The sequence below is a fragment of the Vicugna pacos genome, chromosome 8, assembly GCF_048564905.1.
Source record: "Vicugna pacos chromosome 8, VicPac4, whole genome shotgun sequence".
In the NCBI taxonomy this organism is placed as follows: Eukaryota; Metazoa; Chordata; class Mammalia; order Artiodactyla; family Camelidae; genus Vicugna; species Vicugna pacos.
In genome coordinates, this window is record NC_132994.1 from 76771829 (window position 1) to 76797167 (window position 25339).

Genomic DNA, 25339 nt, shown 5'->3' on the forward strand with positions numbered 1-25339 from the left:
GCCTCTAGAGGAATGTTCAGGCCCATCATGGCGTGTGTTAGAAACATTTTCAAAAAGTCTCATTCCCTTACTTTGTATACCATACGGACTAAACTCTTGTAACGCGACAAAGACTTGTAATCCAACTGGAGACCAGATCAGGTATCCCCACACACAGACACCCAAGGTCAGCAAGCAACGTGAGACGCAGGGACGAGGCGAGGTCAGAGGGGGAGGCTGGGCCGGCTTGGAGGAGGCATGCTTCCAGGAGGAGCTGAAGGCTGCGAAGGGGAGGGGGCATTCAAAGTGGGACAAAGCAGCTCATGTGAGAGACCCGGGGGCTGGCGTTGGCCCCATTCTAACAACGAAGACGGTGTCTGTCTGATCGCAGCAAGCTTCTTTTCTTTTTCAGGACTTTGTTTTGTTTTTACTTTTTGTGTAAAACTTGGAAATAATGGGAAATAAGATCAGAATAGAACGTTACTAGTTTCCACATCCATGGGCTTGGAGGAGCAAGGACTTCCCAGGAACTGGCAGGGGCGAGAGCGGTAGAGTCTGGCAGAGAAAACCATTTAAGACTAGATTACATAGACAGAGAATACAGACTTGTGGTTGCCAGGGGGGCGGAGGGTGGGAAGGGATAGACTGGGATTTCAAAATTGTAGAATAGATAAACAAGATTATACTGTATAGCACAGGAAAATATACACAAAATGTTACGGTAGCTCACAGGGAAAAAAATGTGACAATGAGTGTGTATATGTCCATGAATGACTGAAAAATTGTGCTGAACACTGGAATTTGACACAACATTGTAAAATGATTATAAATCAATAAGAAATGTTAAAAAAAAAGAGACTAGATTACAGGTCCCCGGATGGGACCACACGCCCTCCTCCGACCTGGGGGGAGAGGATCCTACTCAGGGCACCGAGCACCAGGATGGACTGGTTTCATCTTTAATGGGTGGACGCACTGGAAAGGGGCCCGTGTTGAGGGCGCAGCAAAGACACCAACCAGATCCTCTTCCAGGAAGTACTGAAGGCACATCTGGATGACATCGGGACACAGATCAAAGCTACTCACTCAGCGATGGAAAACCTCTGTGTGGTGTCAGCAGGATGTTTCTAAACTGGCAGTGGCGGGGGGTGCTGCTGGAGTCAAAATGGCACTTGGCACGTGTCACGGGTTGAACTGTGCACCCTCAAAAAATGTATGAAGTCCTAGCCCCCAGTCCCTGCGAATGTGCCCGTCTTTGCAAATAAGGTCACTGCAGACGTAATTAGTTAAGAGGGGGGCAGGCTGGAGGAGGGTGACTGAGGCCTTGTAAGAAGGTCACAAGAAGACACACAGAGGCGAGCCATGCGGTGACAAAGGCAGAGGTCAGGGTGACGCTTCTCCAAGCCAGCGACACCTGGAGACACCAGAAGCTGGAGGAGACAGGAAGGACCCCCCAAGGGGCTTTGAAGAGAACACGAACCTTGACTTCAGACTTCCGGCCTCCACAGAGGTGAGAGCATAGCTTTCTGGTGATTTGCCCATCAAATCTGCGGTAGTTTGTTCTGATAGTCACAGGAACCTAACCCAGCATGCTGCCAACACTGTGACTCTTTCTAAACACGAGCAGTCCGCCGACAGCCCACGGCCACCCAGCGTGGCCACTTTTGTCTGTATTCTACAATCAGCATCACCATCTTTACAGTAACAGCGACCAAGCCCAAACCAGCTCAAACCAAGAGGACTGGTGAGTCTCTCACACCTTCACAGGACGAGAACCTTCGTGACGCAGAAACAGGTCAGAGCTCAGAAAAGGAGAAAGCGAGGGCAGGTTTATTTATTTAATCCTCATGATAAAATAACCCCACAGCCTTGCTGGACAGCCTGTCAGGAGGCAGCAATGGACCAGTCTGCAGAAATCCTGAAAGAGGGGAAAGAGATGGGCCTGGCAAGCCAGGGATCCTGATGTTACAGATCAGCAGAGACAGAACTATTTCTCAAAAGAACTGCAGCGTCGGAAATTATCAACAGTGGGCGTGGGTCATGGGGAAAGTGACAGGGTAGCTGACCAGCCACTGCGTGGGGAAGAGCTGGCCCCGGAGCATCGGCTGGGTGTTGCCGCCAATGAAAACCAGAGGACTGTTCTCCAGGGAAACAGGGGGCCTGGCGTGGCGTCACCATGCTGATGGTGACAGCTGACCCTCGACGGCTACTGCGTGCCAGGCGCTGTCCCCAGAGCCCCACGCGTACTAACCCATTGGCACGACCATGAGCTGAGTTACGCCCACTTCGTACAAGGGAGCGAAGTAACTTACTTCCTCACCTAACTGGTAAGTGGGGAGCTGGAATCTGAACCCAGGACCCAGAGTCAAGGTTTCACACCACTGTTAATGCCTCTCCCCACATCAGACCCCGAGTGACAGAAGAGAGAGGCAGAGAGGCAGGGAGAGACGGTGGGAGAGCAGACAGGCAGCCCCAGAGGAGAGGGAGGCCCTGGAGCACTTCCCGCCCAGAGAGGCGTTCCTCCCTTGCTGCCCCGGGTCCTCGCCCACCTGCTGCCTCCCTCGAGCACCACCCCTTGGACAAGTCCTCTTATTTACCAGTAGGCTTGTGGAGAGAACAGACCATTCCAGCAACCCATCTGAATTACATTCACCAGCAAGAAGTGCGCGTCAGTAACGAAGGGCCGTTGGACATACGAGAGCACAAACACCAGCGAAGGGGGAGGATCTTGGACCTCTAAGTCCACAGGAAGCTGCAGCATTAATCCCGAGAGAGGGCAAAACAAAGGCGTCTTGATCATTCAGGGTCTCAGGGCTGATCACCCTGCAGCCTCGATGAAAAAAGTGCGCAGGCCCAGGAAGACGGGGCGGGAGTTCCCGGACAGAAGCTGCAGCTGCGAGAACCAAAGCCAGCAGACAGAACTCAGGAGAGAACTCATCAGGCCTTAACAGTTTATCTTCCTGAATAATTGACGAGTTTATTTTAATCCCAATTATGCGTATTTGGGGATCCTGAAATCCCAGTGTGGACTTCTGGCTACTGAAAAAGAATTCTCAAGTGTTCAGAAGGAAAACACTGTAAAGGTTATCTTTTTTATAGTTCCTAATGCAAGTCTGTACTCGAAAAGTCTACGGTGCTGTGTCACAGCTCTCCAGAACCTCGGGCTCAGTGACAGGAAAGCTGATCAGGGAGGTGGGCTCTGCCCCAGGTCCTCACAGACGGGGCCCACCCACCGGAACGTCACTCCTCAGCTAATGTTTTAATTGGAAGCCCCTCTTCCACCCTGACAAACAGAGAAGTGGGACGGTCACAACTAGTGCCCCTTTGCCAGTAGACGCAGCACATACTTTCAGACACTAGTAACTTCTAGAAAGGGTAGTAACTGCCTGGCCGCACCGAGACCCCCACGACCAAGAGGCTGTTTCCTTGGGAGAACACGTCCCACCTGCTTTGTGCAACCTGAGCTGGAGAAGGACATTCGGTGCCGATGTGACCGACTCGATGACGAAGACGTGTGGAAGGGTGGAAGAGACTGTAACTAATCGGCGGTAACTCCCTCCAATTGATCGTCACCACATCAGTGACCGGGGACCCCTTCTTGGCCAGCCTGATGGGCCACCCAAGCTGACGCAGGTGGCAAGCTCTCGTCGCGGAAAGCCTCTTGGTGTTTACTGGAATGGTATTCGCTCAATTTTAATAAGCTTAAAATAGGCGTGGGCGTCCAGAGCTGGGTCTGGATACAGAAATATCTGAACAGTAACTGGTGTCCGACTCTGGAAAGAGAAAGGCCTCTGACGGGTTTGAAATCTGTGAACTGCACCCCGATGCCAGGGACACTGCTCCCCAGGTGACCTGAAGGGAAGTCTCCAGGGCACGATCATGGGACGTGGGGAGGGGACAAGGTAAGGACCAGAGTGAAGTTAGCGAGAGGCCAATACCGCGTGAACACGCACTGGACCTGGACGTGGGAGGCGGGAGGCGGGAGGATTTCCACCCTGAGATCTTCACTGTGACCAGACAGTGGTCACACCTCCAGCACCAGAGACGCAGGAGGAAGGGGAGGTTGCGGGGGGAAGGTGCTAGATTTGCACAGCTGTGCGGAGGCAGCAGCTCGGAGGGAGGACTGAGAGGGGGCGTGGAGATGGAGCTGGTGAGGGGAGAGGAGGAAGAGAGGAAACCGGAAGAATCGAACTGAGGAGTCTGCTTGCTTTTGCTGGGGAAAAGGAGAAATCAGTGAAAAATCAGGCAGAGTGCGATCTGGGAGAGAACGGAGGAGAAACAGGACAGGCTGCTGTGAGGCAGGAGGGATGAAGGAGGGAGCAGAGCGGGTCCAGATAAGGACTGTGAAACAGTCCATAAAAGTGGGTCTTCAGAGGGAAGGGCAGGCGCGTGATTCTGGACAGCACAGCTCAGAGGAGCAAGAGTGAGGGGGTGACGGACACATCCACCAGTGGCCAGGACACCAGGTGACCCACGCCACCTTCCCTCCAGTGCAGGACAGCTGGCAACGCAGAAGGAGGAGCGATTCCAGGGGGCTGAGCATCTGCAGTGAGTGGCAACAAGTGGGCTGGAGGCCAAGGGGAAACTCGGAGGGAAAGAAGGAAGTATTTCTCTTCTTTTGGGAAAAAGAAAAAGAGGAGGAGAGACTGGTGTGCAGATAAAGATATTCAATATACAAGGGAAAGTTCAACTAAAATATTAGGGATTTGGGGTGCCTCTATTTTTTCAAATTAGAGTTCCCTCCAGATATATGCCCAGGAGTGGGATTGCTGGATCATATGGTAAGTCTATTTTTAGTTTTTTGAGGAATCTCCATACTGTTTTCTATAGTGGCTGCACCAAACTACATTCCCACCAGTAGTGTAGGAGGGTTCCCTTTTCTTCACGGAACTATTTACAATCCAAGGCATGGTAACAACCTAAATGTCCGTCAACAGATGTTGGATAAAGACGTTGTAGTATATATATACAACAGAATACTACTCAGCCATAAAAAAGGAAAACAGTGCCACAGTAACTGTTTGCAGCAACATGGATGGACCTGGAGATCGTCATACTAAGTGAAGTAAGCCAGAAAGATAAAGAAAAATGCCATAAGACATCACTTATATGTGGAATATAAAAAAAAAAGGCACAAATGAACTTATTTACAAAACAGAAACAGACACACAGACATAGAGAACAAACTTGTGATTACCAGGAGGAGAAGGGAGAGGGTGGAAGGATGAACTGGGAGTCTGGGATTTGCAGAGACTAACTATATATAAAATAGATTAAAGAACAAGGTCCCTGTATAGCACAGGGAACTATATTCAATATCTTACGATAACCTACAATGAAAAAAAATATGAAAAGGAATACATATATGTATAACTAAATCACTGTGCTGTGTACCAGAAATTAAGACGACATTGTAAACTGACTATGCTTCAGTTAGGGGAAAAAAAGAAGTTCAGGGTCATTCAGGCTGAAAAAAAATTAGCAGGAATTTTAGAAAGGAAATGCGATGGTTTTGATAACTTATAAAACTGTAGCTCTAACAGATAATATAGGCAAGACCAAAATGTTCACGGATTTGTCTTTGGATTTAATGAGTAACATCGAAATGGATCTTTCAGATAATGAAACATAAAAGGGGCAAGACCGAGAGGGGAGGGGAAACGCCTCCAGGCGGCAGGCGGGCGGGAGGAGGGCCCAGCCGCAGGGCTCTGCTCTGCGCGGCGGGGCGCGCGGCCCGAGGCCCGGGCCTTCTCCGCCAGCTCCTCCTGCGTGACTGGGAGCACTCGTCCCGCCCCACGGAGCCACCGCCACCACGCAGCTGGCAGAGCGTCGGTGCGAATGGCCTTCTTCCTCCACAGAAACGCTCCGCTCTGTTGCCGTCCAAGAGGCTCAGGAGCGTCCCCGCCACACCGCGGTCGCTCTGGGACGCGGTCCGCTTCCGCAGGGGCCCCGGACAACCACGTGTGCGGCTGCCGCTTCGCTTACTCCCCGTCTCTCAGGCAGAAAGCAACAATGCACTTCTCAGGAGGGCGGGAGAGAGAAGAGGAAGGCGGGTGGGACCCGCGGGCCACAGGGGCTGCACCTGCTGATGGCTCTGGCTCCCCCGGGGTCTCCTCCCCAGTCCTCCTCCTCAGCCTGGTGGGCCGGGTCCCCGGCGGAGGCGCCGGAGCAGACACACCTGGTTTCATTTCCTCGTAGGCATTCATGGTCTTACACGAACATTCAGAGAGGCTTATGGGCGGATTAACTGGTTTGCAGAACTAAGACCGGGTTCTCAACGACGCAGACAGGCAGGGAAAGAGAGAAGGGACAGCCAGTCTGCATCCAGGGTTAATGTGCCCCCAGAGCCAGCTTGGAGAGAGAAGCTGGAATCTGATGACCTTTTGGACTTGAAGACTTTTGGTTAAACAGCCTGGAATCAGCCCATCATGAACTAAATCCTGGGTGGTTTGTGTGGGTAAGAGCTCTAAACATTTTGGCTCTAAGAGTCCTTGTTTATACAACATTCTTTCCTCTTGCGTCAAGAAAAGGAAGACTGTTTTCTTTGGGAGAATGGAGGCAGGGAAGAGAATTTGTGTTCTGATTCTGCTCAATTCTGTAGCGGTCCAGGAAACAAGGGTTTTCTTTGCATAAGCAGCCGGCATCTCTCTTCCTCCACCCCTGCCCTCCTTCCCAGTTGACTGGGTCTCAGCCGCATTAGACGCCACTTCTACTCTTTGACAAGGGGCTCACCTGGCCCCCGGCAGCAAGAGAGGCAGGGCTGGATGGCTGGGACGCAGGCGTACAGGCTGGTCCAGCTCCCCTTCACACCTGAGGCTTATCACTGTGTCACAGCTCAGTGCCCAGGACACGAAGACCCTCTCCGGGTGATGTCTGAAGAAGCTGAATTGATGGCAAGGACTGAACACAGGCAAAGGGTTTTAGGAAGGTGTGTTCTGGAAACCACAGGCCCAGAGACTTGAGGGCGTTGGAGAACATGTTAGGAAGAAAGCCAGGACCAACGGCAACGAGAGAGTTAAACTAAAAGCAGGCTGATTTCCATTTCTTCTCTGTCGAGGTTAACTGCCAGGTAGATGAGGGAGATACGGGAAATGTGGTGTCTCTGGTCTTCTGGAAGACATTTTATGAGGTTTCTCACTGGTACATTGAATCCAACGAAGAAATGACAACTGGTGAATTAACCAATGCCTACTTGACTCAACCAGAGCAGGCAACTGGTCAACCCACGGCAACCAGGAAGGACTCCGCCAGCGCAGCCCTGGCTCCTCTCCCACGCGGCGTCCGTCCGGGTGGCTGCGCGAGGCAGGACGCTTCCTGCCACTCGCAGGAAGACAGCTATGTGTCTCTAAAAGTCCCGACAGACTGGAAGGCTGAACTTATCAACAAAAATGACAAAAGTAACAGAAATAAATGTAAAGTCTTACTCTCATTAAACAAAAAACGAAGCAGTTGCAGAAGAAGGGAGCCAGTCCAGCGACAGGTTTTAGCCCAACATGTGTTCACTGTGTGGTAAGAACAATGATGAGTTTGCACAAAACAACGGAGATGACTGTTTAAGTCTTTTCTGGGCAGTCAGGTCATATTCAACAAAGTCCCTTCCGCTCTCCCTCCCAGGTGCACTCTTCAACTTGGGTGTGTGCTGGTCTCTGTCCTCTCCTCCCGTAGGCCCTGCCGCTCACTGGTCCACACCTGGAGCCAACACCACCTCCTCCGGAGGGCCTTCCAGATTGCCCATGAGACTAGCCCCCTTAGTGACACACACCACGGCGCTCTCTATGCCTCTGCTCATGACAATAAAACTGCTGGTCCAATGTCTGTCTTCCCCAGAGGACCCGGGCTGCAAGGGCAGAGACTGTCTCTGTCTCATTCTTGGGGGGTTTCCCAAGGCAGCGCCTGGCATGCTGTAGAAACCCAATGAAGACTTGTCCACAAAGAAATGAGTAGCCATCCCGTCGGATGTGGCTCTCCTCTCTAGAGTCATTCAACTTGTCCTCTTTGACACACTCCCGAGGAACTCAGGGACATCTCTCCCTCCTGATGGAGTTAAGATGCTTGGTGGGGGAGCGTGCCTGACTGATCTTTGAACAAGCACCTGTGTGAGTATCATGCCCAAAGGCAGTTAAGCAAATGATGGGAGAACAAAATGATAATTCTTTTAACGTAAAAGTGCTATACTTACCCATTTTCAGACTAAATAATAAATCTGCATGTAGATTTTTTTTAAGAAAATTGAGTTTTAAATTTGAAGTCATTTTGTTTGTATTATTCCTACTGAAATACGTTTTGCTTTTGCCTAGTAAACACAAGGAGCAAGTTATTAAAATACTCTGTGCATCTAGTACTTCTTAAAAGACAAAAGAAACAAAACAACTCTTGCTGTCACCTCAAAAAGATGGCAATGAGAGAAAGAAGAATCAGAACTACGACAAAACCAACCAAACACACAGCTAACTGGTTTACCTTGAGCCTGAGTGACTGATGATTCTATTCAGATAATATTGATTGAGAGCCCACAGGCTACATGACATTACGAAAAGGAAACAATAAAAATCCAGCCACATTTCCTTACTTGTAAGCAAGGTACATGCTAGCTGATACGTGGAACACATGAAGTTTTCTTAACTCCAACTACATCACAACATTTTCATGATGCGAAGCCCGAAACTTAAATCTACGTAGCACTCCACTGCTTGTAAGACAGCTCCACAGAAAACATCCTATTCAGCTTGAAAGTAGGTTGATCTAGTTAGGGTAAAGACTTGTGTCAGTGACAAACTGTCATACAAGCTAAGCTCACGCTGAAGAAAACCAATGTGACGGCAGGAGAGCATTGCTGAACTTCTATCAAGAGTTATTTTAAATCAGTAGCAATGAGAGAGTGTGGTTTTGGCACAGGTGAGACAAACAGACCAGAAACAGACCCAGTCCTTCTAGGGAATCCTGTGATGTGGCGGAGTGGCCGTGCAGGTCAGCGGAGGACGGAGGGACCGGTCCACAAGGGGACTGAGAAAATGGGTACACGATTGAAAAAGACAGGAAACAAAATTAGTTCCATATACAAAGGCTATAAAACGAATTCATGCCAAGTAAAGGCCACAATAAACTTTGTATCGTTTAGATGAAGACAGACTGTCTTTATGACTTCAGAGTAAGGACAGATTTCTTGAGACGGAAAGCACAAACCATAAAGAAAAAGACTGATAAATTCAGCTACATAAAAATTTAAAACTTCTGCATACAAAGGTTAAAAGACAGGCCATGCACTAGATCCCGTCTGCAGCACGTAAAACTGATGAAGAATTATTACTCAGAATACATAAACGACTCCCGTAAGTCAACTAAAGAGACAGAAAAAAGGACAACAACAAAATCACACAAATGGGCGATGTAGCTAGAAGTGCAGACGACCAGTGATCCTCGAACGAGCGCCAGCCGCCACGAGACACCACCGCACGCGCCGCAGGGGCTGGAAACTAACTGCCGACGCCCTGACGGGAAGGGCGGGGGGGCTGCGACCCACGTCTGCGCTAGTACAACCAGCCTGGGGGGCAGTCTGGTAAAACCTGGTAAGGCTGAAGATCGTGCACGCCACCACCCGGAGGTCTCACTCCTGGATATGTGCCCCAGAAAACCCTCTCCCCCAAGGACACAAGGAGTGACGTGTGAGATCTTCAGAGCAGCACTGCTCACAGTGAAGACAGAAGGGGACTGCAAGTGCCCACCCACAGGAGAGCTGACCATGAACATTCATGGCGTAGATGGAAACCACCACACAGACGCAAACGTAAGGAACGGAGCTATCAGAAAACGTGACTGTTCAGTATCACGCTGGGCAAGTGGCATCAGTACAGACGCGGTGTGGATCCATTTGTATGACACACACCACAGACACACATTGTCATGTTCAGGACGCATACACAGGAAACATGAGGAGAAACAAAGAGGGGCAGTGCCACCAAATCCAGGACACCGGCAACTTCCAGGCGAGAAGGCCAGGAATGAAGTCGGGGAGCTGTAAACAAAATTCAACTGTATTGATGACTGTTCATTTCTTAAGCTGAATTATGGGTACACAGGTGTTCATTACAGCATTTTTGTTTTTTTAATGTCTGAAATATTTCATAATAAAAACGAGAAAGGGGTTAAGTCAGTATTTCCATGTGCTGAATTGTGGGTCTCCTCTGCAGAGCGATGGGCAGTCTAGTGTCGAAACGTGGAGAGAAAGGTGTCCTGGCACCTAGGCACTCTTTTGGCTTTCGCCCTTGGAATGAGTTTGTTCAAAGACAAGAGATCTCAGTGTTTGTAAAGGGAAACATTCACTTAAATCTACATAGGGTGTTGGTGTTAAGTTCTGAAACGATATAAGCCATTAATATAAAAGGGTACTGGGATACCAGGAATTCAACATTCTGGATCCAGAAGGATGCTTCCTTCCGCCAGCGCCCTTTCGCTCTGAGACCTGTGTGACCACGTCACGGCTTCTGAGGGAGGGAGCTTACGCTGAGATCTGTTCTCGCCATGTATGGGCCACGGCGCTTCCAAAACAGACTGCTCCTTATATAGGCAGTTACTTAGGGCAGGAACTTAATGCAGTCTTAGAGCGTGGGGAGGGTGGGCAGGGCCGGGGCACAGCTAAGGGAGGGGTGGACGATGCCTTCCTTCTGACCCATCATCCACCAGAAACACAGGGTTGGTGTCAGATGTGGGGCTGTCAGTGCTCCATCTGGGTCAGAAATGGGCTCAGCGTTGGGACAGCTGCTGCCTGGGTGAAGAGCTCCAGCGTGAGGCAGCTGGTTACTGAGAGGCGGCGGGAAGGATTTCAGCAGCGATCTTCCCGCTGCCCTGCATCAGTAGGGCACCAGGAAAGACCACAAGCAGGATCCAGCTGACCAAGGTAGGGGCTAAAGCCACAGGCATCACCAAGGACCCTCAACAAGGCAGAGCTGGGGGTGGGGCAGGCCCAGGTGGACCAAGGGAGCCCCCTGATCCTACCGCTCAGGATGGAATGTCAAGGATGGAGGGGGAGCCAAAGACCGCCTCCCCCAGCACCAGCCAAAGCGGCAGCCGATGCTGCTGGAGGCAGCTGGACAACTGCCACTTCTCCACGTTGTCGGGGGAGGCTGTGGCTGAGAACGTCTCCAGCTGTCCACGTGCATCGCTCCTTCTAAAGGTCACCAAGGGAAGGGAGGAAGGACCACAAAACAGGAGGCATGAAATGCCAAAATACTTCAAAAGAAGTGACAATGAAGAAAGTCAGGAGAGCTGTGTTCTCACCATCCCTCTGCGCAAACGGTCCCGAGGAGGAGGCTGCTCCAGCCCGAAGCCTGGAACTGCGAGCAGCAGTGCATTAAAGACCCAGGTGCTCACACCTTCCCCTCGCAGACAGCTCTGGCTTTGAGATGTGATTTGGACACGTGGTCCAGGAAACAGCTGCTTTAAAATCGATGTCTGGAAGTTTCGGAGCTTAACAAAATGGGAACATTGCAGTTAACTCGTGACAAGGAAGGAAAATGTCTTACTTTCTCTTAAAACTTCCCCCTAACATAGGTTTGCTTATGTGACCTACTAGGGGTTTGGAATGAGCTTGTGGAAAACTCAAAAAAAAAAAAAAAAGAAAAGAAAAGAGAAAAGCCAGAAGCAAATAAAGGAATGAACCCCACATGTAGCATCGCCCCGAGCGGGCCCTGGTGACGGAGACTGTCTGGAGCTAATCGGACTCGTGCAGTCAACACAGATGCTGTCAGAGAGGATGGGGAGGCCCTCCTGGGCCGGGACCAGCTCGGGTGGAGGCGGGGCAGGTCTGCACGCTCGGTCCTGTGACCCCTCAGCAAGTCGTGTAATCACTTGGTGCCTATGTGGCCCAATCTGCAAGGTGACCTAATCAAAGTACTTGCGGCGTGGGGGTGGTGGTGAGGGTGCCTCTAAGACCCAGGAAGCAAACGGAGTGAAACACCGAGATTTCTACAGCAAAGCAACTGTTCACGTTACCGGAGATCACAAATAAGCCTGTGCAGGGCCTCACCACCTAACATGCACCTGCTGGGCTGTCGCACAGGCACCCCCAGCCATTGCCTCCACCTGCCCCTTCACTTCCCCAGCCTGCAGGCCTCACGGGCCCAGTGCTCCTCACTGGGAATCCCCTTCCATTCTGGCATTCACGATCCCACCCCTCCTGCCTCTCCGGGAACCACCTCCAATCAGACTTTCTCTAAAGATTCTGGCGGGGTGGAAGATGCAGCTTACAACCAAGTCATGTGCATTCGGCCAGGGTTCCCAGGGTCTGTGGGTGTGCCAATGGGCGGGGTCAGTGGAGGTGCCCATGGGCGTGGCCAGTGGGCGAGTGTTTCTATCTGTGAAGAGTTCAGCCCTCAGAGACTTCTCCTCCTTTAAAAACCCGATGGTCTTACAGTAGATTTATGACAGATGAGCAATTTACACCGTGCATGTGACAATCTTACAGCATTCATAATTATGGCAAGAAAAGGCCTCTTGTCTCCTTCATGAGATGATTCCCTCCTTAAAAGGCTACCCTTCGGACATCACAGCCTAAAAGATGAGATTAAATACAGGTCCTAAAGTTCTGGCTTGGAACTTACAGTTGCTGGTGAAGGCTTACTCCAGTTAAAATATCAGAATTTATATTTGTAAGTTTCTAGTAGACATTCCTACTTAAGTCTTAAAATATCACGCATTCTCTCTAGGCACTTGGAATTTGATATAACATGATAGCAACAAATGAACCCACAGGCTCTGATTCTAACTGGGAAAGGGCTGTGTGGGGGTGGCGTTTGAGACAGAAACGCATCATGCAGCAGCACCCGCACCCTCCCCGATACGCATTCAGCTGGGATGCTCCATAGGTGACATAAAGATAAAAATAGCATACACATCTTATGGAAAAGAGCAAACCCAAAGATTGCTTTCTCTGGTAATAGGACCTGAAATGAAAATATATGATCAACGGTTGCGATATTAATACATTATCTTGCCCCAGACACGACAACCCAAAGGGAAAGCTTTTCACTTTGCGGGCTGATGTGAAATTAGCCGCAGGCACAGAATCACCACCTGTTATCAGATCACTGGCCTCTGGGTCCTGATTTCCAATGGCAGGTTCAAAACTTTGATGAGCAGGTTTACAAGAAAGCAAAGCCAGGGCAGGGCTGCCCACTGGGTGGGAGCGAGGGGGCTCCCTCATCCGACTCTTTAAGGCTTTTCCGTCATAGCCACAGCCCGGGGCTGTGGTTTCAGCAATTCTCGCCCAGTTGAGAGGAAGATGGTGGACACAGGAAAGGGATATTTACCTATTTTTAAGGCTAAACAGATCAGATTTCGGCCAACTGGACTCGATTCTTTTTGAGACCCAGAGACCTGAGTGCTTGTAGGCAGGTAGAATGGATGCCTTTGAAACACGCCTACCCGTCTGCAGTGGGGGAATCAAGCCAAAGGGATCCCTTGCCTTTCTTGCTTTATTTCGTGAGAAGAGCACGTGGCACGGTGACTTCAGTGCTGCACAGACACATCCTGGACACAACACCCTCCCGGAAACCTGGATGTCCCAGCACAGTTGGAAAGGGCCTTCAAAGTGACTGCAAGTCATGGCGGGACGACAGGGTCAGTGTAGATGTCATCACACTTAACGCCACAAGCAATGCCATCAAGAAAGCAAAAAGACAACCCACAAGATGGGGGGAAATATCGGCAAATGTCGACTGAAATAAACACACAGCCTAGAAGTTGAGAGTCGTGTGTTATTCAGCGACTCCCGGAGGACGGGGGCCGGGACACAGCCTCTCACACGCTCTCAGAGGCCGTTCCAGAGCGGCAAGGGAGGAGCCAGGAGATGTAGGCGTTTTTGCAACAAAAGCCCAGGTAGTCGGAATATCAAGCGATCACTGTTAACTAAAGAAAACGAGATATTTCAAGTTAAGGGATTTAGTGCTTCTCTAGGCCTGGGAAGGCGCAAAGGTCTGGGCCCCTGAAATCACTCCTTTGACGTGCACCTGGCCGTCCAGGGCCAGCGCCCTGTTCTTCCCCATCCTGAGCCCCCTCAGGGGGCACCGCTGGGGGCGCTGCGGAGCCCGGCTGCCTGCTGGTCTGCGTGCTGAGTTCCCTCCGCTCGCTGTTGGTGGGGGCGGTGGCGGCTGATGACGCGTCGGCGGCAGCGCCCTTGTTCACTGATGCGGCTGCAGTATTTTTCATTCACACAAATAATATATCTGATAAGGGACTTGTACCCAAAATAATAATAAGTAATTCTAATTAATTCTTATCACTCAACAATTAAAAAATCACCTAATATTTAAAAATGGGCAAAGGATCTGAATAGACATTTCTCCAAGGGAGACACGACCAATAAACACAAGAAAAGGTGCCCCAAACCCCCAGTCGTCAGGGAAACACAGCCCCAAACCACAGAGACATCACTCACACCCCTAGGATGACCCTGACCCGACAGGCGAGCAGTAGCACGTGTCGGTGAGAAATCCCTCTAGAAACGCTGGTGAGAACGTGAAATGCCGCATCCTCTTTGCAGAACAGTCTGGAGGCCCCTCCAAAGGCTATGCACAGGGTCACCGTGTGACCCAGGCATCGCGGTCCCAGGCGTCCGCCCGAAAGAAACGAAAACCTGCGTCCACACAAACCCCCGTGCGTCAACGCCCACAGCAGCGTCAGCCGGAACGTGGACCCGCCTAAATGTCTGTCAGCTGATGACTGGACAAAGCACGTGTTACAATACGTGGGTAATAATACGTGATACAGAAAGCGCCGCCACAGCAGGGCTGAGCCTCGGGACACGGTGAGAAGCGGGGAGACAGTCGCAGAGCACCGCCTGCGGCGGGTTGTTTACATAAAACGTGCACAACAGGCCAGTGTGCGGCGACTGAAAGGCGTTAGCAGGTAGCGGGGGCGGCGGGGGCACAGGGAGGCTCCCAGCAACGGACACGGCTTCTCCTCTCCGGGGCGATGAGAAGTCCTGGACGGCGGGACGGCTGTCCGGCTTGCGAACACACCAAGCACCGTGGAGCCGTGCACTTTCAAGGGCTGAGCTGTGCGGTATGTGACTCAGAGCTCTCAAAGCTGCTTACAAAAACGAGAAAAAGTCACAGCATTGGGAATTTAGCACAAAACAAGGACCAAGGTGATTCAAAGAGAGGCTTTCTTGGTGTCTTTCACGAGAGTGCAACTTAAAAACGAAGCCGTGTACATGCTTCTCACATCTCCAGTTTTAACTCTGTCGGTTCTCAGGAAACATTTTGGAATTTTTCACAAAGACCCCTCCCCCCCCCCGACTCCGGCTGGCTGTGTGACGGGCAGACTCCCAGGACCCGCGCTAACACCGCGCAGGGGAACTAGGGGTGGCCGGTAACACAGACTGGAAATGGAGCCCCGGGGCACAGTGTTCCCTTAGCAACTGTAGAAAGCAGCCACTCACGTTTGTAAGTTGGATAACTTTGACTGTATGTGGTAACAAGTATCTCTATATCTATGTAAACTTCATCCAATTTGGTGCTACAAAAATTTAAAAAAATAAGGTTTGGCTCAAAATTCTCACATCTATTTTAACAATCTGTCGGGTACATGGAATTTAAAAAATCCCCATCGAGAATTCCTAAGTTACAGGTTCAGGGTTACTTCCATCTTAAAGGAGACAAAATCAGGAGTCACTTTTGAGTCTCAGGGAAAATACAGCATTTCGACTACTGCTTAGATCTAAAAGGCATATTAAAGCCATGTCCCTGGACACCCACAGACAGAGGGGATCCAGCAGATCTTGATAAGAGGATCTGCTAGCTCCTCCCCCGCGCCTCACAGAGCGCTCCCTCCTGCTCTGTCTAGTCCTGTCCTTCTGCAAGCGAGGGCTTCCTCCACTGCGCCGCCTTCGGCCCCGGCCCCTCTCGGAGGTTAGTGTTTATTCTGTCTCTTCTACAGTTGATACATACTTAGACACAAAGTCATGTTTATTCCCAGATCCAAACAACCAGAAAGCTAAGGATATTTTTAAAAATAGAACTTTCATGGAAGAGAAAAATGAACTAAACATGAAGAACTAAACAACTTAAGACTGGGACTCACTATGAAGCACGGCTTCCGGAAAGCGCGCAGGAGAGGGTCAGCCCAAAGGCAGCCTGGTCTCTGCCGAGGTTTGGAGGCTTGCCAGGCAGGAGAGAGGCGCGCAGGGTGTTTCGTCAGCGTCTCTCTAGGATGGAGATGTTCACTGCTTGTCTAGACTGGTGGTTTTCAAACGGGTTCTCTGGGAACCCTGGGGTCCTGCGATCTGGCTGCAGACCAATGGGGGAGGGAGAGCCACAGGGACGTCACATCCCCACACAACCAAAGGGGCTCTTCTTCAAATCTGTTTCACATACCGCACTTCTACACAAGATGCTCGAAAACTGGGTTCCAGCGTATTACACAGACAGAAAAACCTTGATACACATTTACTTTCTGGGCTATTCCAGAAAGAACTGCTGGGCTGTGTGGAGGCTGGCTCAAACAGCTCTACCATTTTTGTGCGATACAATGTGGTTTAGCTGCGGTGGCGGACCACAGTGTCGGGAATTCTAGCTGATGGCCTGGGGATACTGAGACATCGTAAAGTATATTTTGAATTATCAAAAGTTTAATTTAGAAAAGTGTCCAGTGTGAAGTGTATCTTATTAGTCTGTACTTACTGAAATGCAGAATTCACAAGCCGGAATATTCAGGTAATCAGAAAATGCCTGCCCACACTATTTCAAGATAAAGAGAACTGATGAGCTTTGAGTCACTCATTCTTGTCTTAAATACATTTTCTAATCATTCTTCCTCTTTTTTGTTGCTGTTTTAGTTCATTTCTCTACTCCCATCTCCTCACTGTGTCTCTTGCTATTTATTTTGACACAGTATCTTTTACTTCCAAGTAGCTTGCTAGAAACAGCAGCACTCACTGGTGAACGTCACATTCACAAGGTACCCTGAAACGGCCGTGAGAGCAGGACGCCATCCCCTCCCGGGCGTGGCTTGTGTATTTAACAGCCGTATGAGAGCGAGGCATCATTCTCCAGTTAAGCAGTACAACACCATCATGGAAGCCTGAATAAAGAGAGAACCAAGTCAACACTGACGGTGGTGGCAGAACGAGGGGCAGGAAATCAACGTGCGTTTCCTGAATTCTGAAGGCATTAGCTGGCCATCACCTCTAAGCAAAGATCAAGGGCACACCTTAGGAAAGAACTCATGATGATTAAAGCAGACAAACTCCTATACAATTCGGTTCCACGTTCCAGGATGCCAAACCCTTAGAAACACATCGAGCACAAAGTCTGTGGTACTTCCAGAGCAGAAAAGGCTGCCTGCTCACTAGCCCTTGTCTTGTAGATCACAGCTTTGTACACTGTTGTATAGAACAAATTCCTTATAGTAATTTGTCAAAACGTGATCACTACAGTCAAAAGGCAGTGCTGGCAGGAATTTGGATATAAAAGCATATGAAAAATAATGGCAAAGAAAACAATGTTACAATGTTTTCATTAAACTCCTTCTATAAAATGAATGTATATCCATTTCCACAGTGATAACTGGATAATTTAAAGACATGGGAAGCAAAGTATAACACATAAAATACTTTTTCTAGAATCAATACCCACTTCTATCTTGTTCTGAATCCTTATTTCTTTAAATTATGATTTACAGAGCCTAGGTTTTAGACTGGAGATTGTTATGAGATAGGAAAGCAGACAGAAAAGGAACAATCGCATCCTTAGACCCACTAAGCACACTGAAAGAATGACTGCAAACATATAAAATATTATACTTCAGTTTTTTAATGAATAACAAATCTATTTTTAATTTTCTCAACTTATCTTCTCATTTTCACTGGAAAATTTGAAAAAGTGTTCCCACTATGTTTTATGTTTAAACATAAATTTAAAGGTACCACTATATTCTGCAAAACAGACATCCTATTAAGACATGTCCCTACCCTTCACAGGTAGCCATCCGGCAGAATTCTATCAACGATTCCCAAACCGTTGAACACACCACATCTGTCCCTCCATCCACATGAAGCAGCAGCGTCAGTGCAGAGGCAGGATCTCCGCGTGCAGAGACACCGACAGGCTGTAACTACCGCTGGGATCTGCTCGGTCTCCCTCTACCTTCTGGCACGCCCTATTCTGCCCTCACCTTCACGTCTGCGACACAAAATGTGAGCAAGAAGGGGAAGTGGGGGTAGGGGCAGACACCCCTCTTCTGTAGTTACAGAGGCATCAACAGCATTGCGCTCTAATGGAGAGCCCAGTTCTCTGGGTCGGGACCCTGGACTCCAGGATACCTGGAAGCCTCCAGACACGCTCATTCCTTCACCACTCATTCTCACCGAGCACATACACGTACCAGGACCTGCCACGAGGGAGCCCAGACTGTCAACACAATGTATAACTTGTGAGCAAATCTCCTTGTGGTTCCTATAGACAGGAAACATCTTTTGGACGGCATTTTCCTGGCCACCTGGGCTAAACATGTTATTTGGGGTCTAATATACATCATAGTGGTTCGAGGCACAAGCTTCAGAGCAAACAGAACCCAGTTTGACTCTCAGTTCCCCACTTATTATGAGCATGACCTTTTAAAATAGCTTCCTCATCTATGAAGAAGGTATAATTGTACTTACTTTTAGGGTTCTAGTAAAGAGTTAGATAATAAGTGTATCAGGATGTTTTTATTTGCATAAGAGAAGGCCCAAAGTCAAACTGGCTTAAACAATAAGAGGAATTGGTTGGGTCACGTAACTAAAATGTTCCATAGTGATAAGGACTTCATGCACAGGCTGATCAAGGCTCCATTTCTCTATGGGGTTTTTTGGCTCTGCCCTTCTCTGTGTGTTGGTTCCTCTGTAGGCTGGGCAACCTCGTGGTCCCAAGTTACATCCCATTTGGACTGTCTTTGCACCAGATGCTCAACTATGGGCTAATCATTGTGGCCAGGAAAATGCCACGTGTGGTGCACACCCACACACAGACACACACATACACATGCATATAGTAAAAACACATGTACATATAAACATATCTAATTTTAGAGAGCTGATGAGTTTATTTTCATCTCCAGACTGTCAAAGTGAATATTTCATACTCATCTTTGCTGAGAAAGAAAACTTGTATTATTCAGTTTTCAAATGGCTCAAGCCCCCTCACCTTAAAACCTATAAAACGCATGAAAGGCTCGCTGGCCAGGAAGATAACAGTCATTTCAATCCTGGTTTTGTCTCTCGTTTTTTCCTCCCACATGGAGGAGCTCTGGGAGTGACAGGATCTGTCACTGTTTCATGAAATGCACTTGAACTGTAATTATGGCTAACCACGTCCTTTCCAACACAAAGGTGAGCTGCCGATGTGGACATGATGTTGTAAAAGAGTGAAACTGGTTTATGAAGGATTCAGGGAAGCAAAACACAATCTTGCACGTTGCCATTCTGGAATCTTTCGTCACAGACATTGTAAAAACTCTACGACGTGCATCTTGTAGCAGGTTCCTAACAAGTACTGTCCACTGTTGTAGGGATGACAATTCAGTACCTTCTTCCATTTCCCTAGTGCTTCAAATAGTTTTCAAACCTCATCTGGCGCCACCAGCAGTCGGGGACACGCCCCTGGGACAAGGAGGAGGCACAGGTGTGGATCTGGAGGATGGGGCGGGATGGGTGGGGCTCTGGCAGCCAGGCACTCAGGTACGAACAACCTCTTAAGACAGGGCAGCTGCGGCTTTCTCTAACTCCAGGAGGGACACTGCGAATTGATTAAGCATAAGACCTTCTGTCCAGCATCCCTTTCCAAGTCTATTTTATCTTTTCCTCCAGCTTTTCTTTGGCGTTCCCACCCCTGGTGCTGGTCTCTGCCCACCAGTCTCAGGGTGGACTCGGGGCAGCAGGAGGGAACTCGCTGGTCCCCGGAAGAAGGGCCTGGGGATTCTGGGTCCCGCCCCACCAAGCCCACCAGATAGGGCACGAGCAAAGAAACCAGACTCCGCATTGCCAGGACCTCGCCGTCTACGACAACGCTGGTCCTCCTTACCACCCAAAATTGGTCGCTCTCCTTTAGAAGGAGGGTTTCACGGGCTGCTGGGTCCCCACAGGGATGCAGCAGCCACTGCAGACACGCCGCCTTCACCGCAGCCTCGTGCTCTGGCACTCCCTCCCCGCTGTGCCCAGCCACAGGCAGGGCGAGCGGACCCGGCGTGGGGACCTCTGGCCAGCGTCCCTGCCCCCCGCCTGCGGGCCCTTTCCTCTCGACTCTGTCTAGCCGCACGGCTCTAATCTAGCCAGAAGCGACTCTGGGGAGCCCACGGGCAACGCCCTGTCTGCTAGGGGGCCAGGCGTGTGCTGCCTTCACGTTCAGGGAGTGAGGGGGCAGGACTCCACCGTTCGGATGTGAACTGCTTCCCACACTTTGCTGCTTGTCCCTAAGTGGCCGCTATCCAATCTGCTCAGTGTCCGTCTCTCTCCTTCTTTCGGGTCTTGGTCCGCCTGCCCCGCCTCCTCCTGGCCTCTGCTGACTATGTCCCCCCGTCTTTCACTCATGGCCCCCTCTTCCCTTTTCTTTGCTTTCCCCTCTCCCCTCTCCACCTCCCCAACCCCTTCATTATTTTTTTAAAAAAACTACGCAGTAGTTTGGTGTTTTCAGGACTCACGGAGACCGCTTAGCTGGAGGAGACGGGGCGTCCGTTTGTGTGAAATCTGAGACCTCTCCCTAGACTCCAAGCCTTTAGTGGGAGCATGTACCTGAGCTCCCTAAGTTGGAGGCAAAGCTTTAGCAGTCAGGGAGAATTCCAGTTCTGAAGTGTGGCGGCCTCGGCCTAGAACCCTTCGCTAAGTGGCATCTGGAATTTTTTACTAATGATTCTGATGCTGTACTTAATAAACCTCCTGGCCACCAGCAAGTCTGGCTGCCGCTGGTGTCTGGGACCCAGTGACTCATGTATGCGACCCAGGGGCCAGTGTCCAGAACCGGGAGCAGTGCTGCCGGACGTCAGGACTCCGTCGTGAACAGACTGCAGCGGAACGGGAAGCACGGAGCTTTCTTTTTCGCTAAGTGCCCAGCGGGGCTGGTGAACGGGCCGGTCCGTCTATTCCTGCCGGACCGCTGCAGACAGGAATTGCACCAGTTTCCAGATGAGGAAACTCAGGAACCATGGGAAGGGTTAGCAGGCCACTTGCCAAAGTCCCACAAGCAGTAGTGGCTGAGCAAGGATGGAGACCGTGGGGCCGCCTGCGTGACAGTCAGCGCCCAGCAGCCGGCTGTGCTAGGGGTGAGGCCAATACAGGAGAAACAGCCACACATCGCCAGCCAAGCTTAACCCACCAAACAACCAACACCAGTAAAGGACCACTTTTTCCCGACCAGGGTCGTCTCAGTCAGTCCAAGCCCGGGGTCAGCTCAGAGCAAAGGGGGGGCTGGGGCCTGGAAGGAGAGGGCTGGATGTGCTACCGTGGGTCTGAGTCACAGGAGGGGAGCGCCTGGAGGGAGGTCTGCTGATGGAACAGGCTGGGGTGGAGGGTCAGGAGGGACGGCGGAGGACCATCTCAGAGATGGCGAGAGGCGCTCGGTCGGGCTCACTCTGGCTGCGTGGGAAGTGGAGATGTTCACAGGGAAACACGGTGCGCTCCAAGACGCGGGTGAAGGTGGACGACGTGTCTGGGGACCGACCGCCGTGGGAGCGCACACCCGCCGCGCACGTGGGCCCTGTGCCGATGGACTTTAACACATTCCACCAGGTTGAACCTTTTCACTCCCTGCCTCTGTTGAGGTGGATTCTGCAAAGTCTTGATAGAGTCACACATCAAAATTCACGCACTCTTTTTGCTGAGACCTAGAAATTCAAAAGCCACGAGCAACCTCACGCTGTTTCTCGGGTTTCTCTGGGATGAAGGCAGTTAGCAATCATTGCTGCCCTATTCCAGCGGCCATCTGCCCTGTTCTCTGACGTGACGACAGACTAAGCAGAATGCACGGAGCCGAAGGTGCTCTAAAAATAAGTGCTCTTTCCTACTTCGATGTTCTTCCCCCTTTATCTTCAAAGTCAACCAGAGTCACTGGAGCAAGTCCTAAGGCAAAAGCGTGTCTCTCCAGTGGCCCCTCTGCACGCTCGCTGTGGGGTCTCCTGGCGCACACACACAGCCCTTCCGCCCCCACCCCGGGCCTCTGCATCCTCCCCCAGCCCCGCCTCCCTTTCCACCCTCATTCCCACCCGCCCTCCCACGATGCATCTCTCCCAATGCGCCTTCGCCACATACTTCAGAATAAGAAGCTCTCTTAATTTTTCATCCTTAGAAAGAGAGATTGTCTACACCATACTTTGGACATAAAAACACATCTGGAAGTTAATATTATATCTAGATAGGAATATTACATAGCTATTATATATACAGTAATTATAAAATAAAATATTACAAAAATTTTATAAAAATATAAACAAGAAAACAGAATAGAAAATAAAATATAAAAATATAAAATAAAATATTATAAATAGAAGCATAAAATAAAATATATCTAGAAAGTATTATACAGATATTATAAAGGTAATAATCATAAAATAAAATAAAATGCTATATAGATAGCAATATTGTATTCTAGAAAGTGTGCCATTATCCTGGGCCAAAAGTTTTAAAATTGGGACCTGAATGAGCAGTTATCTTAGCAGTCACAAGAGCATTTCCACCATAAACATTCCAAAATAGAGGCCGTCAGAGTAAATCCTTCCATTTTTTTTTCCCCTTAACAATTGGACTGAATTAAAATTAATGAGTAAAAGCTGCGAGTCTGAAGGCCTTGGGTAGGATGGCGTGGCCGGGGTGTCCCGACGCAAAGAGCATCACAGCTCAGGCTGACCGCAGAGACATGTCAAAGTGGGTCCCAGACTCAAGTCCTGGCCAGCATCCACCTGAAAGTCCCAAGACCAGCGACACGGCCCACAAATCGTCCCAAGGGGAGAGATGCATTTCTGGGCTTGTCAGTCTTACTTAGAACTTTCTTTTCTTGGGCAACAGAAGGACACACGCTGGCCAATGGATTCAATACTACTCTGATTTGTTTTTATTATTAAGGGAGGCACTGGGGGTTGAACCCTGGACCTCGTGCATGCTAAGCATGTGCTCTAGCCCTGAGCTACACCCTCCGGCCTCTGATTTGCTGTTTCGAATGTTACTAATTAATAGAGGACAGTAGAACAGCCAAAAGGGGAAGCAGTTCTTTTCTCTAAGAAGCCAGATCGTTCCTGCCAGTCCCTCACCCCCACGCTAGAGGGCTGACACCAGGAACAGCATGGACGTCTGTTTTACAGGAGCTGCTGTTTCCATGAATTCTGTCTAAACTGACAATGCAGACGGAAGCACATCTCTCAGTAACCTTCACACAGCTGCAGCCTCGGAAACGCTGGCCTCACGGTGATGGGACTAACTGGGAGCAGACGAGTGCTCAGGCCGGGGAGGCAGAGGAGGTGGGCGGAGGAGGAAAAGTACTCCCCCCCATAATGCAGGGCAAAACCCCTTACAGATGGGGCCCGGCAAAGCCAGCTTTCCGTAACAGCACAGAATGCCAAGTCCAGACCCCTTCCCAACCAGGCATGTCTTCCTTCTCAAGCATTTGGTCGCTTGAGGACAGCATTATCTTGGGCGATCCCTGTTTTGTAGCTGAGGAGATAGGAGCACAAAAGTGGCCCGGCGAGGCCGACAGTGGGGGGACGAGGAAAGTGCCCGGCAGCCAGGAGAACGGGCAGCCGGCGAGATCAGGGCACACCCAGTGGAGGGGGCGCAGGTGGCACTGCAGGGGAGGGGAAGGAGGACTGCATCGTGGAGGGGGGCAGAATCTTGGGGCTCTTAGGGTGAAGGCAGCCTGAGATCCTGGGGAGACCTTTGCAAACCAAAGCTGGTGGAGAAAGATTGGCTGCTGTGTGTTTGCTGGTTGGAATCATGTTGGGCTCTGCGATCCAGGGACTCACTCCCTTTAACGGAGCTCAAGGGACACATGCAAATTACTAACAACAGGCGCCCTTCAAGGGAACTTCCTCAGACACCTGTTACGGGGCCACTGCAGTGGGGTTTACAGCAAGGGGGAGAGACTGAGCTCAAATCCAGCACAACAAGGCCATGTGAGGATCTGCCACCCGGGAGGTGCGATTCTCTGCAAACCGAGCTGAAGGCAGGTAAGGGTCGACATGTGACCTGGGGGACGGTGGGATGAGGACCGGGCCAGACATGGAGGGTGGTCAGATACCGAGGACAGGGGGCTCTCTCTAAACTCGACTCAGTAGGAGTCTCACTAAGACCAGTGCTGCAGGTCCAGCAATGGTGCGGTGACCCAGAAGCCCAAGGTCCAGCAAGATGATTAGCGGGGCAGCGCAGAGGGACAGTGCTGGCCAAGCTCGGAGGAGAGGGGCATTTGTCAGTGCACATTGTCGCGAACACTGACCTCTGCCGCTCGGGGAGCAACCACGCGGATGGGGCCAGCGCACAGCCAGCCAGTGCCCCCTGCCCACCGCGTGCAGGTTCCCCAAGTTAATTATAGCCGCACGACCACGACATCTCCTGAGCCAACACGTCGGCAGGAGAGGCTTCCTCCACAGCTGCAAATCAGATACAACCAATATTTTAGGCCGAATATATCTGTGTCTGGGCCATTTGCTTGATTAAATCACACTGTAGCTTAACAAAACTATTTGTTGATAATTCCTACTTGAGTTTAATTTAATAGCTTTACCCGTGAAATATATCAGCAAATACGCAGCGCTGAGGGACAAAAACCAACAAAGCATAGCCCAGCGTCACCAGTCAGAAGAGCGGGGTGCTCCAGAAAATGCCTCCTGCGCTACACTGGCTTTACTTGCTCAGCAAGCACAGAAGCCTGGGGCAAAGAGGAAGGGCGCTTCTGGCTAAATTCCTGCTTCCCAAGCGGACGTGGTACAGAACAAGCTCACCCCCATCCCCGCCGCGGGAAAGGGGCGTCCCCGCGGGGCACTGCGCCGACGTGCGCAGGACCCGCTCGCGTGGCGTGTTCCTCCGCTGCCTGCTCACGCCCGGAGCCTCTCTGCCCACCTCCCTCCCTGCCTGAGTTCGGAGTCTCCTGCCCTCTTACTAATTCGCCCCATCTAAGGAATCGTTCCCCCGCATGCAAGAAACTGAGGGAAATCCTGGGTGCTCACAAATCAGATGATACGGACAGACGTTCCATGTTTTCCCTGAGTGTGCTTTTATTCCATTCCTGTGCTTCTGAATGCACGGGAAGTATCCTGAAACAGTCTTTGCTGCATAGGTGCTGCGGGTGGAGGACCGTCAGGAAGGACACCCAAAGAGGTTAAAGCAAGGGGGGTGCGATCTCAGTGCTTC

At 50.5% G+C, this 25339-nt stretch overlaps 1 protein-coding gene and 1 long non-coding RNA gene across 7 annotated transcripts in view; one reads left to right on the forward strand and one right to left on the reverse strand.

Annotated features, from left to right (window-relative positions):
* The window catches only part of RPS6KA2 (ribosomal protein S6 kinase A2), a 324439-nt gene that overhangs the window by 116663 nt on the left and 182437 nt on the right, over positions 1–25339 (reverse strand). The window lies entirely within an intron of this gene.
* On the forward strand, positions 14837–24639 carry LOC140697941 (uncharacterized). 2 transcript variants are annotated; one of them, XR_012075324.1, is made up of 4 exons: positions 14837–15036; positions 17954–18169; positions 23299–23454; positions 24014–24639. It is a non-coding gene; the product is annotated as an uncharacterized lncRNA (long non-coding RNA). The 2 variants fall into 2 exon arrangements; XR_012075325.1 differs by having other exon boundaries at positions 23299–23401; positions 24002–24639.